The 19,942-nt window shown below is 37.0% G+C and overlaps 1 pseudogene; it reads right to left on the bottom strand.

Moving 5' to 3' along the window:
* Positions 1-334: 334 nt before the first annotated feature.
* LOC108540723 (60S acidic ribosomal protein P1 pseudogene) lies at positions 335-2,621 on the bottom strand (annotated as a pseudogene).
* Between the last annotated feature and the right edge of the window lie 17,321 nt (positions 2,622-19,942).

The following is a 19,942-nucleotide window of genomic DNA, read 5'->3' as shown; positions in this document are numbered from 1 at the left end:
TCTTTACCAATTTGCAACCTCGATTACCTGCAACTTCAGATGTTTTAGATTCTCCTCTCAGTGCCATTGTGCTTGTCCATCTTTACATGGCTCCTCATGGACATTCCACTGATCCTTCTAACTTGCTTTCCATTCAGGTCCTGGAATTTGCCTTGCAGTTCTAGTTTGCCTGTTAGTTCTTGGCTAGGTTCTTCACGGTGTGGTGGTGTCGTTGTTTACACAAGTCAGACTTCAAATTTTGCCATCATTATCAGAGGTATTCTTTTTTTTATGTATTTATATATTTTTGTTTATTAAGAGTTCAGCTATTTATTGAACATGTTATAAAACAAGTTTAGTCAAAAAGACCAAAGCCCGTGTCCTCATCAGACTCCTCAGATTCTTCTTTCTTTGCTTCCACTTCCCTCTCCTCAGCTGAGACAGCAGTGGTGGAAGGGGCAGGACCTCCTTCCTGTGCAGTGCGGACTGCTGGAGCAATCTAGCAGCCCCTGCATTGCAAAGGAGGCTGCCCATACTGGCCAGGGCTTTTGCAAAGAAGCCAGGCCAAAAGGACTCAACAGTTACAGCAGCTGCTTTAATGAGGGTATTGAATTTATCCTCCGTGATGGTCACCTCATTGTCTTGCAGAATGAGGACCCAGTAGATGCAGACAATCTTGGGTGAAAGTGTGACCGGAGCCGCCGGTCCACAATACTGCTTGCGAGATGAAGTAGCACGGTAGCAGGCAGCTCAAGACTCACATTCACCACATTGCGGTTGGAGTGCCTCACTCCAATGTGGCCTTAGCTTTCTCAGAAGGACCAAGTACCTTGGCAGCAGCTGAGGGAAGGGACTCTTCCCATTTTAATGAGGTCCTAATCAATGTTTAACAACTAGCTGTTTAGGGGAAAGGGGAAGAAAAAGCCCCATTTGGCTACCTTATTTTTTTCACCAAAATTGCTTATTGATATTTCTGTCTCCAGTCTTTCCCTTTCTAATCTTGTCTCTGTATCACTTTCTAAAATGCGATGTCATCATGTTATAACCTAGGTTAAAATCCTTTAATAATATCTCACTACTTGGAGGAAAAAGTCACACATGGTCTTTTGTGACCTTGGTTCAATTTACTTCTTCATCTTCATCTGTCAGCCTTCTATCTCTTATTCTGTGCTCTAGTTAAGCTTGAAATTCCCCCACAATGTAGTAGGGTTTTGTTTTTTGCTTTTGCTTTTGCCTCTGAACCTTTGCATATGGTATTCCTCTGCCCCGAATGTTCTCTTCCTGCTTTTTTTTTTCACATTGCTTATTCCTATTCGTTGTCAGAAGGTCATTTAGATACTACCTCCCCCTATAACTGTTTCCAATATCCTCCAGGATGGTTTTATTTGTTTATCCTCTATTCTCATAGTACCTTGCTATCTATACTAATAAAGACACTTGTATCTATCAGGGTCTCAGCAGGAAACAGACAGCATACTCCAACTGGACAATTTGAGGAGAGTTTAATAAAACAAAGGAATTGTCGGGATTTAGGGGAACCAACAATTCCTTTGGTTCAGTACCATCCTCGTACTAGTAGCATCAGAAGGTACTATTTCCACCCTAAGCTTGATGAAGAAAAGAGAAGTAGTTAATACAAGCCAAAAAGAATGCCTGAGCCTTATGAAGGCTGTGGCCCTTTGTAGAAGATCCACAGCAACTCTGCAATGAGGGAACCTGGGAAATACATACTCAGCCTCACATTCCTCATGTCCTCCAGTCTACTGCCAATGACTTCAATGAACTGAATCCAACCAGAAGCGAAAGGATAAATGGAGACTGATGTAATTCATAATATATGTAATCTGTAAAGGTCAGTCTCCTAGCTCCTACATCATAGAATAGGATTGAGAAAAGTGGAGTGTGAATCTAGAAAGACAAACACAAGGTAACCAGCACAAACTGATGCCCATTTATTGAATACCTATTTTATTTGACAAATGGTATTCCTGGTTCATAGAAGTGCTCTATATTATATGTAAAGTTGTGTCCATTTTACAAGTGAGAAAACTGAGGTTTGGCTAGCGAGGCTACCTAAGAGGTGGCATAGTACAGATTCAAATCTATTTCTATCTGGGTCTGAAGGCTGAGCTCTTGCCACTTTCCATACTGCCATTACTGGTGTGGTGTTTTTCCTTATCCCCTAGTCCATAGTCTACTTGAGTACAAGGTTAACATTTCATTTATCTTTATATCACTCGTGCCTTGTGCAGTGGCTAGCCCATAGTAGATAGAGTAGGTGATAGATATCTGTGGAATTGATTAACAAAAATAACTGAAGGAATCGGTATTTTAATTTATATAAGTGGGGATTGGGTAATTGGAGTCTGTCAGGGGATGTTAATGGATTATATCTGGCGCTAAAGCACTTCTTTGTAACTGTCCTTTATAAATAATTGCCCTCCTCTTCATATTAAAGAGAGAATAAAAGTTTATCTGGTCTCTTAACCATAATGGAGTGTAACAAAAGCTGACAATAAGTGGGTTTTCTGTATGCTGATCATCTTCCATCTTCCCCCTGACTTGGCTAAGAGCTGAGGGTAACAAACAATGGAGCTTGTTTTCCCCAGTTCTTCCTCTATGACTTTTCTTCGAGTTGCCATGTCTCTTTCTAATGGTTCATTTCTCTTTCCCTTTCACTTAACTTGGCTTTTATATGTCTGTCCATCACTGGCTCTCTAACTATCAGCTAGGCTAGCCTGACTCTTTTATAACTTTCAAAGGAAGCTGCCTGCTCTGAATGTATGATGCTAAAGAATGGGTTTTGGTAAGTCCTTAAGAATGGTTGTTTATGTTATTTCAAAGGTTGCCAAGTAATAAATAGTTGTTTGAAAGTGAAGGGTAAATTGATATTTCACCACCCTGTTCTCTGCCGCTCCTGTGACGGCTCAAATCATAAAACATCATGTTTTGACCTTCATAGGAAGATTTCACCAACTTGGGGTTACTGAGTGGGCAGAGACATTCACTTTCCTACTCAGTACCCTGGACACTACCCAATCCTAGCCCAGTTGGAACTCCACTGTTCGAACCTTTGAAACTCTGAAACTGATTGAAGCTTCTGAGCCAACAAAAAAGGCAAAGGGCCTTTGTGCTTCAGCAAGGAAATGTTCCAGTTCTTTTGCAGTTTCCTAATAAAGGCTGGCCCAGGAGCCCTGGCGTCCCTGGAACACAGAGGGAGTTGTAGGGAATAAAGGCAACTTGACTCTTTGGGGTCATTTCTCTCTTCCCAGGGACTTTTATGGATAATCTTCCAGTCATTGAGAGGTTTGGTACTCATTCAGATCTCATAGCTTTGGATTTGGATGAGAATTTTTTTAAAAAGAGCTATCTAGTATATTGCTGAATTGCCTCAGATATTCCAGTGTATAAACTCTGATGCTTACCTTGTCTCGTTTTCCACATCCTCATCCAGCTTCACCCATTTAGGTCGCCTGACCAGCCTTGTAGTGATTTCAGTTTGCTATCCCAAATTTAGTTTTTAATTTATAGTGCTATGAAGATGTAAATTATTTACTAGTGTTGTTATTGTTGGATCAAGTTATTAACTCTAATGCCATGTAATGCCTTTAGTAAGCTGAGTGAGGAGATAAGAATCTTCTCTCCTGACACAATTTTAGAAAATGTGATATTTTTAAAAGCCAGAGACCCAAATTCAAAATTTCATTTTAATGTATTGTGTTATATATCTGTGTATGGAAACTGAGGTAAATAAATAGCAGACCTGAAAGAAGCTTGAGAATTTCATCCCCCAATCCTCAATTTTATAAATTAGCTATTTGGTAGGCAGAGCAATTATTGGACATAATTTGCTGTGTAAGATGATAGCTATGTCCTACTGGTCATCCACCATAAATCTTCAAATTTGCAGAACCAATGAGGTTAATTATGGCATAGCATCTGAGTCTACAATGAAATAATACAATGTGAAAGATGGTTCTGATACCATTTTGAGGCATCTGGCCTTAATCAGACTCCAATTTTAGAACCAATCCTACCTAAAGTTTTCTATAATTTATTACATCAGAAGATTCAAAGAGTTATTTTTATACAGAGAAAATTGGACTCAAGTAAAAGTTATTTTCATCACTCCATCTAATTACAAAGCTGAGCACAGAACTATGACTATTCAAACATGTTGCAGATATAATAAAGAGAGTGAATAGCAATGAAAGCTGGTCTTGAATAGCTGCCAGGATAAGCAAAGATGGGGGAAATGACTCTCATGATTGGAGGGGAAATTAAGGAAACAATAATTTCTTTTCAAAATGTTCACATACCATTTATCAGGTATTTTAAGGGTTTTGGGGTAGCTATGATTTTTATTATTCCTTAGTTGCATGTAGCTTATTCCAGCAATGAAATGTGATTTTATTATAACTGACTTCAAGGAATATGGTCTACCACTGAGAAAAAGGAAAGAGAAGACTTATGACTGGGCCAGGGAATGTGAATTCAGACAAACATACATAGAGTCTAGATTTAAGCTGTAGTTTATATCTCTTTGGGTAATTCTTTCTTTCCTTTGGGTTAGCACAAAACTACATCAGCACTGAGGAGGAAATCATTAGCTTTGAGGAGAGAAAATTTAGGCAAAAACAACACCCTGAAAATTTAGCATGACTTGGGAGAGCTCATGAGTCAGTCAACTATTTTGAGTTCTTAAAAAAAGAAAAGAACTTTCTTTGGTCCAGATGAAAACTTTAACTTCTTCTCAACCTTTAATTACTCCTGGGAAGACTAAAGAAATTTTAGCTTATCTAGTTTCCTCCTAATACATTTCTGCTGAGAGACAGTCTGCATACAAGTCAGAGAAACCTGAAATTAAATCTAAACCATGTAGCTTATGGCCGTGTGACACTGAGTAAATCACAATCTGTCTAGAACCTGAGTTTCTCATCCATAAAACAGGGTAAATAATGGCACTTTTTAGCGTTGGTGTGAGGGGTAAAGGAAAAGAGATAAACCTCAACAAATAGTAGTTCTTAATTTCTGATGAACACATTATTGTGTAAGTCTCAATACTATTAGTATATTTCCATTTTCTCTGGAAGTGAATGAAAGGAAGCTATTTTTTGATTCACTTAGTTATTTTACTGCACAGAAATGAAACAACTTATAAAAAAAGGTATCTCTACCTAAGATGGTAGTTTACACTAGTCCAAGGTGTCTTACTGCTCAGATAATGGAACAGATAGGAAAGAGGTTGTAGTAAATAATTTTCATGCTCCCATGAGCTGGAGCTTATTGTGCTTGTAGTCTGGCAAATTCCCAGGATTTCAGAGACAGGCTTATACAAATATAGCATTATGAAAACATAAATGTCTGAGTGGGGGGTGAAATGCATCACTCCATCAGCATGTGCACTTTTATTTTGTTTTAGGTTCTCATTATTGAGCACCTACTATGTGTTCATCACTACTTTAGGTGCTTTATACGTGCCATTTTATTTAACCCTTGGCATTACTCTATGAAGCAGATAATATCCTCATTGTGCAGTTGAGGAAACTAACACTCAGAGATATTTACTTGTATTTATGAGCAATGTCTGCATTATAAACTAGAGGTGGGAAGACTAGTTAGGATGCTTTGCAGTCATCCACTTGAGAGAAATTGTCGGTCTGTGACAATAGAAAGTGAATCTCTTGGAAAGATTCTACAATGTTATTGCTTTTGCCCAAAATTACACATTATGGAAATCAATTAATTAAGTTAAACAGCAACTATATGTACAAACATGTTTCTATGACTCTTCTATATTATATAATTTGTCTTTAATAAATGTGATTTATAAATAAATTAAGTGCACTTGAGTTCAGAGATGATGCCCAAATTCTCATCTAGTCTGTATTTTTAAAGACATTTACAAAGGGAGATTGAGAAACTTTCCTTGTGAAATGTTCAGCAATCCTGGCCGCCAGAACCTCCTTTGGATAACTGACAATAAACGAAGTTGTTTCTTATTGAACATTAAGTCAGCCTTGAATGGTTCACTATTATCTCAATAATTTCCTCTTATTAAGAAGCTACCAAATGAAAATGCCAATATAATTTTGCTTTATCCATTAATAGCTGTTTTTTATAACACCTTTCCTTTCTCAATGAATTGCACCTACATATAGCTGTAATATAAAGGAATATCTTTAAAATCTATTTTTATGAACTCCATTTTGAATAAATGCAAGAATAATCTTTAGCCAGAGTGAGCAGTTACATGTTTGGTGACAAAAAACATTTCTTCCTCTAAAGAAGCTGAAGCTGAAAACCTGAATTATATTATCTGAAAGTCCTTCAGAATAAAAATACTAATTATATTAGCACGGGGTTTCTGAACCTCAGCACTATTTGGACCAGATAATTCTTTGTTGTGGGAGGCTGTCCTGTGCAAAGTAGATGTTAAGCATCATCTTTGGCCTTTACCTACTATATTCTTAAATTGACAACTGTTGCATCCCAAATTATGGCAATCAAAATGATCTCCAGACATTGCCAAATGCTTGCTGAGGAGGCAAAATTGTCTCCAACTGAGAACTATAGTCCTGGTGGTAAATATTAGTTACTCCACTTTCAGTCATAGATCAAATGATTTTGTTTTTCCACATAGGCAATAAGAATAAGTATCAATAGAGTGGTTAGCATTTTATTATTAGAAATAAATTTATCCTTTTAAAATAGCAATATATTTCCATTGCAGAGAAAATATAAATAGAGTTAAAACTATCAGAAAAGAATATATAATCACCCCTATTGCCATGTTCTACAGATAACCGGCATGATTATTTATGTATTTTTATCATACTCTTAAAAATGAGAATATATTGTATGTATTAATCAGTAACCTGGTTATTTACAAATTAATAATATATGACTAGTAATTTTCCACTTATAGAATGATTTTAAATAGAATGACATTCCATTCTATGGCTTTACCATTGGTAAGTCACCCATTAATTTAATATAGTTAAACTCTATGTGTTAAGCCATGTGCTAGGTGCTATGTATAAAACGGTAAAGAAGACAGAGGGGCAAGAAACTATCCTCATGAAGGTGGAGAGACTAACAACACCCGTAAACAATGTAAGAGAAAGAGGAAATAGCCTAACACCCTCTAGGAAGACAGGTCTTCATGACCAGGAGAGGTGAATCAAGACAGATGAGAGCACAAAAGTCTTCATTTTAGTGAAGTAACTAGTGCTGAAGACAAGCCATTGTCCTATGGATCCGTGTTTCCCTCTATGCACTTATCACTGTGCTGCTTAATAAGTGACAGAATAATTAAAATTTTTATATGAAATTGAATATCCCAGTCATTCTTACCCTGTGATATAGTTTCTGCTCTGTGTCCACACCCAATTCTCACCTTGAATTGTAGTCTCTATAATCCCCACATGTCAAGGGGATTACCAGGTAGAGGTAATTGAATCCTGGGGGCAGTTTCCCCCATGCTCTTCTCATGATAATGAATGAATCTCATGAGATCTGATGGTTTTATAAGTGTCTGGCTTTTTCCCTGCTTGCACTCATTCCTTCTCCTGCCGTCCTGTGAAGAGGTGCCTTCCGCCATGATCGTTAAGTTTCCTGAGGCCTCTCCAGCCATACGGAACTGTGAGTCAATTAACAGCTCTTTCCTTTGTAAATTACCCAGTCTTTAGAGCAGCTTGAGAACGGACGAATACACCCTGCTTTGGTCACCTTTCTGCTGCTTTTCCTCTCTCCTCCATGCCCTTGAATGTACAGACAAATGTTTGATGTATTACAACTGTGTTCTCTCAACAGGTCTGGATATATACAGAGTGAGCCTCTGCCCCTGTTGGAAACAATGATTTAAAAAAAAAAAATTCGTTGAACTCACATTGAGAGCTTGTACTCTAGACTACCAGTCTTTTTGTTTTATTCATAGTGTTTCCTCCAAGTGTAACAACAACTGTATCACCTAATAATTAGGGTTAATTAACTTCTTTTCTTGCCAACTGGTCCCTCAGTAGAAGGAGCCTCGGAAGAAGGAGGTCAATGGGACTCTTGCCTGTCCCTCTTGCCTACTTGTCTGCAGTACTCGGAGTTGTGGGAATGGTAAGCAAAATTCCCCTGAGTAGATCACTAGGAGTGATGGGAAGCAGGGTTATTCCTTTCTCGTTCCTTGGTTCCTTGGCCCATGGATTTTACCAATTGTGGATACAGCACTGTATAATTGTCTTTTATTTAGAGTGTATACTAGATTCTCAGGGACAGCATCTCATCTTCACTGGGCACCATTTATAAGTTGGCATTTTAACAAACAGTTCCACCACTCTTTCAGTTCTGCAGCTCCTGCATGGTATAGTATGAGATATGACCAGTAGATCTCATTGTCATATACCCATCGCTGTACCTCCTTTGCTTTAAAATGGGCCCTTTGGTCTGTGCAGTGTTATGTGATCAGTGGATCAAACATTCTGTAAGCCTGCAGAGAGTGATGCTGGATGAGAGCCTATAGGCAAAGAAAGACAGACTTGTACCAAGAATAAAAGTTGATTCTCATCAATGTGAAGTCATCATTTTCATTCAACATTGTACTAGCCAGTGCAATATGTCAAAAAAAGAAAGAAAGAAGAAAGCCATTTGGATTGGAATGGAAGAAATAAACTATGTGCAGATGAAATGTTTATGCAGAAGGTTCAAAAGAATCTACAAAAACCTGTCAGAACCAATAAGTGACTTTAGAAAGGCCATAGAATGTGTAATATAAACTTATACCTTATGTCATTTAGATAGCAATGGGAACAAAATACATTTACAAATTAAGTAGAAAAAAATAATAAAATTGACAAACAGCATCACTTTGGTGCATTTCTTTTTCCTTGCTTTAACATGAATATGAGACCCCCATAACATCCTACATTGTTTGAGATAAGCATGCCTATTGTTACCTTGTTCCATGTGATAATTCAAATTCTTCTTCCACTGTTTTTTATTTCAACTATTCATACAGCCTTCTGACATCAATTTGCATTTAGTTGGCTTCAATGCTTCACTTATTTTTAATCTTAATTAGTAAGCACAAATAAAAGTGACATAACTTGGACTTCACACAATCATAATCACAAGTACAAATACGTAAACTTTGGCACTGAAATCTTGTGGTGGTACTCAGATGTACTTTACCACCAAAATAATCAATATGTTTATATTAATTCATTTTGAAAGATTTTCAGAAAAATGTAAAAAATTCACAGAGAGACTCTGCATAAAAATGTATCTGTGGACAGGGGCACATAGATTCCAGTTTTGAGAAACACTACTAAATACCACTAATTTGAAAATAAACCTATATAACCTGATAATATTTCTTGTTTTGTGTTCTATTCATTAGCATTAGAAACTCTTTTATGGTTAGTGAGAGTTTGTTTCTTATTTCCTGACGGATAGTAGGCACTTATCCAATACTTAGTGATATGGTCTTGGCTCTGTATCCCCATCCAAATCTCATCTTGTAGTTCCCATAATTCCCAGGTGTTGTAGGAGGGACCCAGTGGGAGATAACTGAATCATGGAGGCAGGTCTTTCCCGTGCTATTCTCATGATAGTGAATTAGTGTCACAAGATCTGATGGTTTTAAAAACAAGAGTTTCTCTGCACAAGCTCTTTTTGCCTGCTGTCATCCACATAAGATGTGCCTTGCTCCTCCTTGCCTTCCGCCATGATTGTGAGGCCTCCCCAGCCATATGGAACTATAAGTCCACATGGCTGGACTTCTTTTGTAAATTGCCCAGTCTCAGGTATGGTCTTTATCAGCAGCATGAAAATGGACTAATACACTTATGCATCAAACGATGCCCAAACTCCTCTTCAGTCGATAGAATGCCTTTGACCTACATAAAATGTTAAGCTTCAAGATTCGTCTTTTGATTGTAAAAATGGGGACATTTTATATATGCTGTATAATCAAAAATAGATGTTCAAATTATTACCTGAATGCTAAGCATTAAATGGTTTTATATACAGCACGAGAACATGAATTTTATCTCATTTGATCCTACCACAGCTCCATGCAGAAGGTTTTGTTGTTAACCTCACTTTTAGTGCTTAGAAAAGTATGAAAGCACTGAGGTTTGGAGAGGGTAGGCAACTTGTCTAACATCACCCAGCTACTAAGCATCAGAGTTGAGGTTTGAAGTCAGCCAGATTGGCTCTGAGCCGGAACCCTACACTCCCATGTCTAAACTCAGAGAATCCTGGAAGCATCTTGGATATATTTGCCTCCTAAGTTCTACAATTTGCCCTCCAGCTGATTAAGTTTCTCGGAATGCCTATTACATAAACATAAGAGAGGAAACCTCATTTTTGGTCATGAAGGTCCATAAGGAAATTAGCTCTCAATGGTTGTTTAATAGGTTTATTTGTACTCTGGAGTTTTGTGCTTCCATTTCTTTTTAATGATTTGATGTGGGCAGCTGTAGTGTGCTATTAATGTGCTAGGAGCACTAATGTACTTATGTGAGGAGACTGACATTTTATGATAAAGAAAGAGATGATTCTGATTCCCTTTGATAATCAAAACTTACCACTTCCCTTTAAAATACACAAGCAGAGGAACTGCTTCTCCTTCATTTTCTACATTAACCCAGATGGAGCCAGAAGAGATTCACGAGCCATCTGGATTTAATTAGGCAGTATACTATGTGAATATGCTGGTGGCAGCATTGCTGTGGGGAATTAGCTTTAATGGAGAGAACCTTAGATTTGGAATCAGTAATTCTGGTTTCTCGCTGGCCTCTGTCACTAACTAACCTCTCACTTAATGTTTTTATTTTATCAAAAGAATGTCTTCTCTGCTCCCTCACTGGGTTTACTTTGGAGATCAGATAATGAATCATTTGGAAATGATTCAAAAAGCACACACCACTGCAGAATGCAAAAGATTCATTTACTATTACTACAGTACCGCAGAATTTAAACCATGCTTTGTTTGTTTTTAACCACTTTTACAATTATATGATAATTAACCCTCTTTCTCATTTGTGACAACTGATTGAACCAAAGATGAGGAGCATGGCATTTTGGAGCTCTAATTTTGAGGTCCAGTCTCTGTATCTCTTTGCTCAGCCATGAGCTCTCTGTCATGCAATTAAAGTTTGCTTTTATTTTCAAACCTCTTCTCCTCTTACTTCCCTCGGGTTTCAAAAGTTGAAATATCCAGGCATGATTCTTCAGGCTTTGCAGGAAGTTAAAGAAGTATTATTGATTCCACATTGGGCTGTGGATTGCAAAACCATTCAAATGAGAGAAAAATAATTTATAGAGCTTGTAATTAGCCAGCTGTGGCTGAGGGGAACCAGATTCTATTAGAGGAAACATCAGCTGGATTAAACAATAGCTGTGTGCAATTCCCATTCTGGCCCCAGCTTGTAAGTATAGTGACTCTGCACAGAGTTTACTCATTGAAAGATATTTGTGGCCATCCTCATTTTATGGCCAAATATTTGGAAATTTGGGACATGAAGCATGTTCCTGAGAAAAATATCAGCTGTTTATTAGGCAGCTCATAGTCAGAAGAGCAAAACTATGCTATATATTCACTTATATCAGACTCTCAGAACCAGTTTTGCTCCTTTGGAAAGTCAGAAAGATAGACAAAAAACAAAACAAACAAAAGACAACAACAGAAAAACCCAGCACATGGGCACTGAAAACCTAGAACCATCAAGAATTTTATTTTATTATATTTTATTTTATTTTAAGTTTCTTTTTGTCATTTTGCCAAACTCACTGCTCCAGGAGTCTTAGTCTGATTGAGGATCTGGAAAACACATTTTCGTTCATTTTCTTCCCTAGCATCAAACTTTGTTTTCATAGTTTTTAAATTGCTTTGTAAGATATTTTAAAATGTCATTATACAGATAATGTAATCTCTCTGTAGAAAAATTTTATACCTATTAACAAACAAAAATGAAATAAAATGAAAACAATTAACGTGAACAACACCTGAGGTTAGTCATCATCTTTGTTGAACTTACTTCATTAGCTCAGTGAAGAAGTAATCAGACTGGGCATGGTGCCTCACGCCTGCATTTTGGGAGGCTGAGGTGGGTGGGTCACCTGAGGTCAGGAGTGCGAGATCAGCCTGACCAACATGGCAAACTCTGTCTTTACTAAACCTATAAAAATTAGCCGGATGCAGTGGCAAGAGCCTATAATCCCAGCTACTTGGGTGGCTGAGACAGGAGAATAGCTTGAACCCAGGAAGCAGAGGTTGCAGTGAGCCAAGATTGTGCCAATGCACTCTAGCCTGGGTGACGGAGTTAGACTCTGTCAAAAAAAAAAGAAAGAAAGAAAAAGAAGCAATCAGATAAATGATGTGACAATCCTTTGAAAGGTTCTTATTGAAAACTGACTAGTAAATGCTAATCCCAAGTAAGATCTTACTGTATGCCAGACAATGTTCTGATCACTGTATAGGTTTATTCCCAACAATCCTTAGTAGGTTCTCTCATCCCTATTACAGAGGTAACAAATGCAAGGCACAGAGATGTTTAATAACTCACATAGGGTCTCACAGTAAGGAGTAGAGCCTGGATTCAAGCCCAGTAGTCCAACTCCAGAACCTGTATCCTAAATCAGGAGTCAGCAAATTATAGCTAATTTGCCAAATCAGGTCCTACCATCTATTTTTTGCAAATAAAATTTTATTAAGAAACACGCACATCAATTATAAACTTAAAACTCGGGGAAAAAACTTGGTGATTATATGTAGGTATATCCATGGTCTTCTAATTCTTTCTGATTTTTTTAAGAAAGGAAAGAGAAGATAATATCTAAGAATAAAGCATTTTTAAACTTCCTTAATATTCTAGACAACTACCACTCAAAGGATTTGTAAGAAAAATGTGTTGTATGTTATCTCAAGGACAACAGAACATGAGTTCATTAAACATTTTGCATCAACTAGGAAGGACTTAACTCTCAGAGAGATTTTTATAACTCTGTCTTTGGTTAGCACAGCTAGCTGTTGCAAAGGAGAAAAAGTAATATCTTTTCCTCACTCATCACAAGGTTCATTGCTGACACCCTTATAACAAAAGGCAGATTAGTAAGAGAAAAGCATAATAAACTTATTTTTTAAAAGTTTTGTGACATAGAACCCTTAGGAAATAAGATCCAAAAATAGAGGGAAAATTGTATTTTATAATTAGGTTTGATGAAGGATGAACAGTCATGAAGTACAATTGGACAAAAAGGGGGTGTGGCCTATTGATAGCCATACATATCAAGTCCTGTTTATTCAGATTCTTCCTGGCCTCTCTACGTAGCATTCCTTCTTTCTGGACATAGGACAGGACACCTGCCACATGAGGGTCTTCAAAAAAGAGGAAGTAGGAGAAGGTCAGAGACTTTCTACAGTTTTCTCACTTTCCTTTAGCTTAAAATACTCAGTACGCCAAGGTACCATATTTTGGGGGAGCACTTCCTGCACCCCATCACTGCATTATTGATGTAGCTCAAGACTTAATTAAAACACTGACTTATGCCTTAATGCTAAGTGGAACTCTAGAAATGCTACTACTAAGTTTGAGATCCTGGTTTGGAATTTAAAAACTGTGTGACGTAAACAATTTTTTAAAATCTTGATACCAGTTATCCTTGAAAAACAAAAGCAAAACCCTAAAGGCCAGCAATTAATGAAGATAACATCAACAGGTGTATATTAAGGCCTTCTTTGAGTGCTACAAAACAGATGTTAGGAAGATAAAGTCTCTATGTTTGAAGAGCATAGAACCTTTCTATAATAAAGCTCATTTATTTTCTTCACGCACAGGGTTACTGGCCAGGATATATGCATTGTTTAAAGCACACCCTTCCAAGTTACCCCATTCTCTGGTGACTCTGAGTCTATTTTACAACTGTGTTAATTATACATAACTGATAGCATAAGAACTGATAACAAAAGCATTCTTGCCTATAGATATGTAAGTATTCTGTCCAGTAGAAGTTCAAAGATGCCCTTTCATTCTTCATCAAACCTCAACATTAGCAGCCACTTTTGTGTCAATTTGCAAATTCAATTTCTAATTTAGATCATGTCTTTTCTTTGGATTCTCTTTTGAACTGGTTGTGACATCTTACTGGTTCCCTCGTTTATTTAATGAGTTAAATCAAATATTTGACATGTTTATTTTATATTTATATGTAAGTCATTATTTTACATTTTTTTAAAAAATGATCCTTTAACATGAGCGTAGACTCTATAGTCAACCAGGCATGGATCCCAGTCCTAATTTGGCTATGTACCAGCTGTGTGACATTAAGCAAAATACTTAAATTCTCTATTAATAATACCTGCCTCATTGGATTGCTGTGGGAATTATGTTGCACTTTACTTTTATCCTGAAATACAGAAGCACTCAATAAATATTAAGGTGGTATTTTTTGTTTCTTTTTTATTTTTTAAAAGAATCATCAGAGTTAATGTATGGAGCAGTTAATGTGTCACAGCAATAAAATGAATCCATTCAATCAACACATGACTTCTTTTTAAATACCTCTAAAGTTGCTGCCTTAAGGCTTTAACTCAACTACCTAAATAGGTCAAAATGTTTCCCAAAGCTGTATAAATGAAATAGGCTTATGACTTTCAAATTCTAGTTAGGCATATTTAATATGCAAAAGTTAATCAATGAGTAATCTTTGCAATCATATTTATACAGGAAGATACCCATAACCGTCAATTTTATGCATTTTCTCTCGAAGTTAGTTTTCCTGAACTTCTTCCTCTAAAATGTAATTCTCATCTAGTGCATATTAACTATGTTTTTTTCTAGCAGATTAAGAACCCAGGCTGTCCCCCAAAGATTAGTAATTCTTAGCCTTAATTCTAGCTCAAATCATTCATATAATTAATTCCTCCTGCATTTATACTTCTCCTTTTATATTTAGAAATATTGAAACAAGTCCCCTTTTATGGAAACTGGAATAAATCATTAAATACTTTTTTTAAGTGATGAAGAATCAACTGACAAAACTGACCATATTTCTATGTGGTATTACATGTTATTTATGTAAGCAGCCATTCATTCCAATTTGAAGTCTCTTTCAGAATCCTTCAGAGATTAGGAAGCTCTGAATTTTAGGAGATTTAATACCAATCTTCTTAACTTCTGGAACAAAATTATTATGCTGGCCCCACTTCAAACACCCGACTAATCTAGTGCAATCTACATTTACAGGCAAGTAATATTTCCTAAAAGGGAAACATGAGAGTCTCTGTATGCCCTGTGTAAAAATAACTTGAGGATATGTATATAATATCCTTCTTGAGAATTAACAACATATTCTATTACTGATGATTCTGAGAAGACTTATAATTTTTTTAAGCCTGTTTAACTTTATTTAATCCAGTGTACACCAAATCCGAGGCCTCATTTCACAAGGTGCTCCTCTTTGCCATCTTTGTCCAGCCACGTTTGCCTTCTTTTTCATTCCCTTGTGTGTGATACCACAGGGCCCACATAAATGCTGTTCCCACTTAGATTCATGGCGGATCTTAGCTATGCTGCACAATAGAATCCCATTCTATTGTGAATGGGATTTTGTTGAAGCACCCCAGGTGACTCATGTTCGGTCATTGTTAAGAACACTGTCCTGGGCTCTAAACTTGGTGAAGGCAGGGTTTGGTTTTGCTCACCATTACTATTCATATAGTAAATACTCAATGAAAAACATTCATCAAATAAAAGAAAGAATGAATAAATAAGTATCAAACAGCATTCCTTGGGAAACACTGCTTTAGGGAAACATTTGCCAAGGAACCATATGGCTTCAGATATAGATAGATAGATAGATAGATAGATAGATAGATAGTAGGTGAAGAGAGATGGTCCAAAGTTAGCTTTTCATGAAGAGCTTAACCTTTCTGGACTTCTTCCTGCTGCATTAGTTTTAGACTAAACTAATCAGATGTTAGCTCAGAGTCTGGGACAAAGCATGATCCTGGTGGTACTCTGGGGCCAACGACTCTTATCACAGCTGACCTTGCGTATTTTCTGGAGCCACAGTTGATCTAATTGTTTTTAAGGGCTTCTGAAGCACTGAGATTCACATGATGAGCTCCCCAAGTTTGTCCTCTGTCTACATTCAAACTTCTTTTCAGGGCCAGCTGAAATTATACCACCACTGTAAATGCTTTTCTTTGTTCATTGCATCTCACAATACAGTACTCTCTAGCTCCTCTGAACAACCACTGCTCTTACATGCTCCTCAAAACAAAGCAGTGGTTCTGAATACCCATGGTATAGACTCTGGAGTGAGACTGTCTGAGTTTAAATCCTCTCTGTACCATTTCTAGCTGTCTAACCCTATGCAAGTCACTCAACCTTTTCACACTTTGGTTCCTTCATCTGCAAAATTAGGATAATATAAAATATTTCTTCCTTATAGAATTGCAAGGCTTAAATAGAATATTGTATGTAAAGCATTTGCCACCATGCTTGGTACACGGTAAATACCCAATTATGAGTAGCCATTATTATTTTTCTCTTTTGATACTTGTGATTTTTTTATCCTGTTTGCTAGGTTTCATAGGTTCATATCTTAATGTTGTTTCATGGATTATAAGCTCATTGAAAGCAGAATCTTAATATTATGTTGGCATAATTAGTTTTTGAAACATAACCTGGCTATTAAAGATGACTCTTTGGCAGGGAATATATTTGGATTAGACTTCTCTTCTAATTCTCACATCCCTAAATCGATAGAACTTCTAGTACGTGAAAAAGAGTTATTTAGGCTTTACAACCATCATGGACTCAAGACAGAGGCTCACACTGGCCTCTAAATCCCTATACCAAGAGGACTATTGGCCCACTAAAGAATACTTCTAACTAAGACTTCTGTTTCAGGTATACAAAATAGGTATCACCAAAGGTCTGCACTACCTGAGACATCCCAGTACCTAGAGAAGTCGATGAGGTATTAGGGAACATTTAAGATTCCCAAAACATTAGCACCTAAGAGAAGCCCATTCAACTTTCGTCTCACCACCCACCATGTTTATTTCTCTGCCCAGCTTTACAGAAGAACTTGTCCTAAAAGAGGGCATGGGGCAGTGGTCGATTAAAATCACCCAAGGAACATTTTGAGCATCCAAATAATTGCTCAGGTTTTATCCATGTTCAACTAAATTAGAATCTTGAGAGATGAGGTTGGACATCAGTATCTTACAAAATAACCTCAGGTGAATGTAATGTGCAGCGAGGTTTGACAAACACCAACATAGGAGGAGATGCTCCACTGAACAAGAATCGACAGGCGGTGAACCAATATCCTGAGCAGGACATTTAACTAAGAACCATAGAGGATACAAAAACAACCACAACTTGTCTTTGTTCTTAAGGAGTTTTCAACTTCGTATTGGAGAGACTTCTACCCAGGAAAAGATAAATAGCCGAAAGTCTGCAACATGTGATACCTGAGTGAGTAAAACTAAAAGCTGCAGAAATTTAAAGGTGAGAAGTCAATGAAGGCTGGAATGTCCAAGGGTTCCATGGCAGAAGAGGGAGGTAACTGAATATTTAGAAGGATCAGAAGTCAATAAACGCTGTTTTTACTTCTTCACATCAACTTGGGGACATGTTTTCAGGAGTATAGGGGGCTGCTTGAGACATTCATATGCTTGTGACCTGAATTTTCAAGACTCTGCAAAAGCTTTCTGAATGCAATTTGTTGTTTATGCAAAGTTTCAATTCTCAAAAGAGCTCTTACAGGTACTGCTATTATTTTCCACTTAAGAAACTGACACTTAGAAAGTTAAGTGACACCTTTAAACATGCTGTGTCTGCAAGTGCACACTGGACTTGAGAAAACAAGCAGGCAACCTCTGAGGAACAGACATTCAGGCCAGTAGTCAACATTTCTCAGAAAAGTCAGTGCTTCCTTTTGCCATTTTTTGTCTCTTCCTAGATCATGGAGAAAGGATGAACTTCTCCATAAGTATCTGGACAAAGTTCTAGTAGCCTAATCCCCAGTCCAGCAGCCTACAACCTCCTTTGCACAAAACACTGAAATCAATTCTTGAATATTTATGTGTTCCTCTTGGTGAGATACTGGAATCTCATCTCTGGACATTTTGACACAGTTTCTTCCCTATTGGCACTAAGAGTTTTACACAGAAAAACCAAAAAGGCATCTGAATTAATGTGCATTTTGTCTCCTTTCAAGAGTATAATTTTTTTTTACCCAAGGAATTTTAGGTATTTAGACTTTCACTTCTGAAAATCACACCTTTGTTACACTTGTCAAAAGAAACTCGTTAACTTTCCCCAGTGGAAAAGTTTGAGGCATCACATGCTTATTTGAAGTCAACATTTTATTCTAACAGAGGACACTGGATACCATATGCTGGTTGGCTTGAGATTCTTTTTTGAGGGATCTGACTGAACATTGACCCCAATTACTTGCATTTTTGTGCTTCAGTGCTGCTGTTTCAGAACAAAAAGCAATAACTAAACCCTACAGAGAAGGCTTTATAAACTTTCCCAGTGAGTCCACAACTCATTTCTCTTTTGTTCATGGTCATTGAATTGATTTTTCCTTGTTGCTTGTACATGTTGTTCAATGATAGTGAATTGCCAAAATCAGATGACAATCAACTGTTAGAGAACTCTATGGAACTTGAGGGCAAAACACAAATTTTTAAGCCTTCTCCATTTTCACATTTCAGCCTTTGGAATTATTAGGAATTATTATCCTTTCTTATTAGGAGAGCTCGTCACCGTTTTTAGGTTGCTCTATCAGGTTGTTTTGATTTTGCCATTTCTGAGAATGTATCAGTTGCCACCATTAAGAGTAATATGTAAATTGGCTCTATATTCTATTTTAGGGTACCTCTAAAACATAAATGGAATAATTGTTTTCTTCAGAGATCCTTTGGAATTGCTCTTAAAATCAGGCCATAAAAAAAGAAAAAACCATGGGTCCCAGATAGTGGATCAATGTGACTTCTAGGAATCCATTTAAATTTTAACATAGGAGGCGTAAATTGACTCTAGGAGGAAAGTCTCAAGAAAAAAGAATGGAAATGGAAAATTATCTGACAGATTATATTTGTGGATAATTCTGTTGAAATCCTGGCAGCTAGAGAATGTAGAAAGACTTAGGTGTAAATACAGAGAAAACCAATTCTTTAAAAAGATGTAATAACTTTAGGAAAAACAAAAAAACTACACAGTCAAGAAAGAAAGTTAAATTATAGACCATGACTTAGCCCAGCAGTGAATCATATTGACATAGTTAAATAACATTAAATATAAAGTTACATAGAAACACAGAGATAGATACTAGAAGAAACAGATATTTGAATGTAGTTGCTTGAAAGAGTAGATTTAATGTTGCTGGGGATATGGGGACAACTGTTCTTTTTCAGTGTAAGCTACTTAGTACTTTTAAAATACCGTACCTGTACGGTTTTGATAAAAATAAAAATTAGCCATTTTTTAAATGTTTATATTTTTAACCTTCTTAGTGTAAGTAAAAGCTTGGCATGCTTTCCCCAGTGTTTTGTCGAGCAGTGCTGAAGCGGGGAATGGCTTTTTAGGCATATATGAATTAGAAAGGCTTTGGTGGGTTCTGTCTGGACAGGCCCTGGTCAAATTTTGTTTACAACCTCTTTTAACTTTCATCCTGCCCTGATAAATAAGGAAAGAGACTTTTATAAACCTCAGAGAGTTGAGTTCTGCATGCTCATTTGGGATGGTGAGCTTCTCCTTACCATTGTTGACTATTGGCCCAAACATAATTCTCATTTTGAAAAATGTTCCTATGGGCTGCCTGGGTATGCACTGGGCTTGTGTGTAAATCCTACATGTGTCAGAGCGTCTTGCTGGATCTAAAACCTTTGAATGAATAGTAAAACAAGAGGCTGAGAAATCAGAACACTTATCCAAAGAATGAACTA

The sequence above is a fragment of the Rhinopithecus bieti genome, unplaced genomic scaffold (genome assembly GCF_001698545.2).
Source record: "Rhinopithecus bieti isolate Rb0 unplaced genomic scaffold, ASM169854v2 scaffold_18620, whole genome shotgun sequence".
Classification (NCBI taxonomy): domain Eukaryota; kingdom Metazoa; phylum Chordata; class Mammalia; order Primates; family Cercopithecidae; genus Rhinopithecus; species Rhinopithecus bieti.
Note: the sequence above shows the minus strand (reverse complement) of the source record. Positions and strands in the feature narration are given on the sequence as shown.